Raw genomic sequence first — 6,000 nt, forward strand, 5'->3', positions numbered from 1 at the left:
TTGTATAGGTTACCGGTGCGCGTGCCGCGCATGATTTCGCGTTTGGAGCCCGGTGCGAAGACCTTCATGGTGTCGCCCAAGAATTCGACAGAGCATCCGCCAGCCGTGAGACAACCGATAGAGATGAGGTTGTACGGCGCGTCGGGGACGTGCAGTGTGTTCTTGAGTGTGAGCGAGTAGGCGTTGTTGCCTACGTGGGAAGCGATCTCGGCGTTGCCGATACCGGGGCTTGGCATTGCGCCGAAGCCGGTGACAAACTGGCCGGGGGTCTCCGTATACGAGGAAAAGATAGATTTATTACGAGCTATGTGTTTAGTGGTGCCGCTATCAGCGAGCCATACATCCAGGCCGGTGGTAAGAGACGGGGCGGCAGTGAAGGCATAGTTAGCCGTTTCGTCAGGAGATGATGTCACCTCCGTGACGTGAGCACGGCCCGACTGGCCGTTGCCGTTTCCCAGGGACCGCTGGTAATTCTGGCGCTTCTGCTCCTCCGTGAACTTCTTGCCCTTCTTCGTGTCCCGACAATCGCCAACCATGTGTCGCGTCGGCCACACCCATAGCAAACGGTGTCCGCGCGGGACTTGTTGGGCTTGAAGGGTTTGGCGGGTAGCGCGACAGCATCTGAGTTGGGCTTGGCGTGTTTTTTGGCGATCCTGCTCGAGGATGCGCGCGATGATCGGGGCAGAGTCGGTGAAGGAAGAGGTGTCGACAGTCTGGATGAATGAGTTCCAGGACTCCGGGAGGGATGTGAGGAGGGCCGTGGAGAACTCGTCTTCTTCAAATTTAGAGCCGAGGGCTTGGATTTGTGTCCGGAGTGCAGTGAGCTTCCGGATGTGCTCTTCGATGTCGCTGCCTTCTGGGCACTGGAGATGCAAGAGCTTCCGGCGCAGGAGAACGACAGCAGGAATGCGCCGCGCGGTCGGTACATCTTCTCCAATGTGTCCCACGCATCCTTGGAGGTGGTGCAGTTGGTGATGTAGACGAGCCGGGCCGTCTGATACGCGAAGTCGGATGGCTGACAGGGCCTGGCGGTCCTTGCGTTCCCACTCAGCGACAGTCTGTGTGCTGGTGGAAGCAGGTGCCGCGGGCGCGGCTGCAGCAGTTTGCTGGGCGGAGGCTGTGCCGGTGCCTGCTGGAGGCGAAACGACGACGACAGGCGCTGCGGCGCCAGGCTTGAGAATGCGACCCTTTGGATAGTCATCGAGCTGAAGATCTGTCAAGATGTCGGTGAGCTTGACAGCCCATGTGGGATAGTCGGTGGACCCGGCAAGGTGCTGAATGCGATAAGCGGAGGTGTAAGGGCAACCCCGGAGGCCTGAGATCAAGGTCCTAGCAGGGGAGGATCCAAAGCGTGAACATTGGTAAGCGAATACAAATGAAGCTGACCTAGCAGGGGAGGATCCAAAGAGAAGAAACTCTAAGGGTCCGCCTGCTAGGTAGCTGACTATATACTGCTTGTCCGTAGCTGCCGCTGTCGGGCACAGAAGGCTTGGGCGGCGTCGCAGGCGAGGTCCCAGGGCGACCGTCGGGAGGGCGTTGACGGATCGGTGATTGTGCGGGCGAGATGGAGGGCCGGACCGGAGTCGGAACCGGAGTCGGACCGGAATCGGGCGCGTCTCCGGGCCGAAAGGGAGGTTCCCCTGACATCACCCCCCTTTGAATGCGGCGTCCCCGACGCATAGACCGGAACGGAATCGAGTCGAAGGTCGCGGAGGCGATGTGTCGTGGCTTGCCAGGGTACTTACGATAGAACTCCGCGATTTTCTCCGGGGCGAAGACGCGGTCGAAGCGGACCCACTGGTGGTCGTGACGGCGTCGTAGCCTTTCCATCTGACGGTAATTCAGCCGTTTATACCTCACCCTTGCGTCCAAGATTTCCTCTACTTCCCACTCCGGGACTCCGTCCTCGAGGTCCGGAGGGGGTTGGTCGTAGCCGGGGCGTCCGTCGAAGGGGTCGTCCTGGGCGAGCTCGAGCTTGACGACGGGGAAGACCGGGTGGAGCTTCGAGTAGCGGAGGGAGGTCGAGCTTGTAGGCACCTTTGCTGATCTCCGCGACTATCTTGAACGGTCCAAGGCGGCGATGGGAGAACTTTTCCGAGGGGCGAGTCGTCCTGATGTCAGAGGCATCCAGCCAAACACGGTTGCCAACCTTAAACTCCGGAGACGGAGTCCGTCTCCGGTCGTAGTAGCGCTTGTACTCCTCTTTGGCCTTAGTGAGCGGCCTTGGCTTCAGCAACACCAGTGGCGATCCGGTCGCGGAACTCGTTCACTGACTCCATGGCGGAACGGACTCCGGGTTCGAAGCCCATGCGGGAGCCGTCCCGTGTCCGTCATGAAGGGGACCTGCTGCGTGGAGGAGTGAACGGGTGGTTGTTGTAGGCGAACTCCGCGGCCGGAATCAGCTCATCCCAGTCGTCCTGCTGGTAGTTGGTGAAGATCCGCAAGTACTGCTCCAGCTCCTGGTTGACGCGCTCTGTCTGACCGTCTGTCTGCGGGTGGTACGCGGTGGGACGTGGCGGGCTTGATGCCGATTAGACGCCAAAGTTCTCGGGTGAAGTCCGCGATGAACTGCGAGCCGCGGTCGGAGACGTACTTCTCCGGAGTCCCATGGTGCCGCCAGACATTCCGGTAGTAGAGGCGGGCTGCCCCTACTGCATCGACCGTCGTATGACACTCCGAGAAGTGGGGCGCTTTCCGAGGGTGTCAACGACGACCATGATGCGTCGTACCCATGGGCTTCGGGAAGCTCTACGATGAAGTCGACGGAGACGGTATGCCAGCGTTCGGGGCGTTTCCGTGGGGTGCAGTTCTCCGTGGGGCAGTCTCCGGAGTGCCTTGGTGCGACAGCACAAGTCACAGGTCGCAACATACCGGCCGATATGGCGAGACATCTGAGGCCACCAGTAGTTCCGGGAGACCAACTCCAGGGTCTTGAAACGACCTGCGTGTCCGGCGACTCGGGTGTCATGGCAGAGCTCGATGATGCGTCTCCGGAGGTCCTTGTCCTTTGGTACGACGATCTTTCCTCGGAAATGGAGAAGACCGCCGGAGACGGCCCATTCGTCAGAACGTGAGGAGCGGGGGCCTCGAGCTTGACCTTGAACCTTAAGAAGTTGCCGGGCCGCTAGTGCGACGGGCTCCTCCAGGTCAGGCTCACCGGAGAGGGCATCACGGATGTCGCGGAGGAGTTCAGAGCCGGGACCGGAAACGGAAACGCCCTCGAGTGCGCGGACGTGGAAGAGTTCAGGCCGCAGAAGGACGACGTCGGAGTTGTCGGAATCGACTCCGTGGTCGGGTCTCCGGGAGAGGGCGTCAGGCCGACCCATATCGCGGCCAGGCTTGTGGTGCAGCGTGAAGTCGAACCGGGAGAGGTACAGAGACCACCGGGCCTGTCTCCGGTTGAGGTGCTGCGTCTTCCTGAAGTACTCCAAATTCTTATGGTCAGTCCAAATCTCGACAGGGTGCGCGGCGCCCTCGAGGAAGTGTCTATACTCCTCGAGTGCGCGGATGATCGCGAGCATCTCCTTGTCGTGGATTTCGTAGTTGCGCTGGACATCATTTAAGCTTTTGGAATAGAATGCTACAGGGTGCCACTTCCCGTCCGGGGCGGATTGTGAAAGAACCGCCCCCGTCGCATAATCAGAGCTGTCCGCCTCGAGTCGGAAAGGCCGTGCGTCGTCCGGAATCGCCAGGACCGGTTCCGAGGTGACCGCGTCCTTGATCGCTTGGAACGCGGAGGCCTCCGCGTCGCCCCAAGTCCATTGCTGGTCCTTCTTGGTGAGCACGAAGAGAGGGCGCGCAAGGGTCGAGAAGTCCCGAATGAACCTGCGGTAGAAGTTAGCGAACCCAAGGAACTGCTGAATGTCCTTCTTGTTTTCCGGAGTCGGCCAAGCGGAGACGCCTGCGACCTTGACGGGGTCCATTTCGACGTGGTTGTGGGAGATGATGACTCCGAGGTACTCGATTGACGATTTTTCAAAGTCGCACTTCTCCGCTCGGAGGTACAACTTGTGCTCTCGGAGTCGCCGCAAGACCTCCTGAACGATCTGCCGGTGTTTCCGGAGGTCGGAATGGGCGATCAAGATGTCGTCAAGGTAGATCATGACGTCTCCGGAGAGGATGAGGTCCTGGAAAATGTCATTCATCATCGTTTGGAACGTCGGGAGAGTTCGTCAGGCCGAAATACATCACCAAGGGCTCGAACAGGCCTCGGTTAGTCCGGAAAGCCGCTTTCCACTCGTCACCTTCCTTGATCCGGACGTTGTTGAAGCCCCAACGGACGTCGAGTTTGGTGAAGTAACGAGCGCCTTTGAGCCGGTTGATGAGGTCGTTGATCAGCGGAAGGGGGTACCGGTTTTTGACAGTCATCGCGTTGAGAGCACGGTAGTCCTGGACGGCGGAGTCCGCCGTCCTTCTTCTTGACGAAGAAGACCGGAGACGCCATCGGAGACTTGGAGGGGCGAATCCGGCCCGTCGAAAGCCCTTCCTCGATGAACGTCGAGCTCGCGTTGCTCGAGGGGCGAGATGGGGTACACCTTGCAGTTGGTGGGCTTAGCGTCGGGGACGAGTTCAATGGCGTGGTCCCAGGCTCTCCGCTCCGGTAGCGTGTCGAAGGACTCCTTGTTGAAGACGTCCTGGAACTCCTTAGCCCAGTCCGGGATCTCGGAGGGCGGAGGGGCGGAGTTCCTGGCGAAGGCTTCGGCCAGGCGTTGCGAGACAGTACTGCCAGCGCGTATCTCCTCCGAGGGGCGGAACGAGGTGTAGAAGATGCGGTCACCATCTTCAAGCTGACCATCGTCATCGTCGTCGTCGGAGTCCGGTGTCAGATTAGGCAGGTCGGAATTGAGACCGGAGTCGGAATCGTCTCCGTCCTCAGGGCCAGAGAGGTCCATAGTGCAAACCGAGGGGAACGGGCCGGAGCGGAGACGCTTCTGAAGCGACCGGAGTCGCCGCAACTCGGTCCGTTCGACCCGCTCTTCCTCACGGCAGGTCGAGCAATGGGGGGCACCGTGTCATCTTGACCTCTTTGGTTTCCCAATCGATCTCTGGGTTATGTTTCCGCAACCAGGAATACCCCAGGATGAGGTCTTGCTTGCCAAGATGGGTGACGGCCAGCTGAACTCGTTCGGCATGGCCCTTGTAGCGCAGGACCAAGTCCGCGATCTGTTTGATGGAGCCAGCGTCATTGGGGGTGCCATCGACATTGAAAACCGGAATCGGCTGATCAAGAGTGCGGACCGGAATGCCATTCCGAGCAACATAGTTCGTGTCAATGAAGTCGGAGGTGGCACCACAGTCGACAAGCCCAGAGAGCGAGAGCTTCAGTGCGCTGGTGGTGGACTCGAGCTCTAACGGGAGGTGGAGGGAGTTCGCCCCAGGGGCAGCGGCAACGGTGTACTGCTTGGGCAGTTTCTTTTCCCAGGCAGTGAGGCGGCGGAGGACGATGACCGGAGTCGCGGGCGGAGTCGGAGACGGAGTTGAGGCGGGGGGCAGGAGAGGGTGTGTCTTTCGTTTCGGGCTCATTGTAGGGCAAGGAACTGCATTCATCATACAAAGAGGCAAAACGATTTATAGACGCGAACGAGGGCACACCAGTCACTCGTCGCGGGGGACAAAATCCTCTCCGGCCATCGACTCCGCTGCCGTCTCCGGCAGGGCAGCTGTGTCCGTGTAGCGGGCGATCAACTCCGCTAACATCTCGTCTCCGAGTTGTTGGATCACCTCGTCGAGGATGTCCATCGAGCGGACATCGGCGGGGAGGGGGCAATCCCGGGCGAGATGGTTTGGGTCGCCGCACCTGAAGCAGGCGCGACGAGGGGCACCCCGAGCCCTGGTGCGATCCAACTCCATAGGGACGGGAGCTGGAGGCGCCGGGGGGCGCGGGCCGCGGGGTGGTACACCCGGAACCACCGGGCGGAAGGGAGCCGGAGCCGGGATGCGGTTGACCGGAAACGGAGTCCGAATCAAACCGCCAGGCGTCTTGGGGGCGGCTGACTTGAT

The sequence above is a fragment of the Mycena indigotica genome (genome assembly GCF_014461135.1).
Source record: "Mycena indigotica strain 171206Taipei chromosome Unknown Mind.scaff0002, whole genome shotgun sequence".
Lineage (NCBI taxonomy): Eukaryota > Fungi > Basidiomycota > Agaricomycetes > Agaricales > Mycenaceae > Mycena > Mycena indigotica.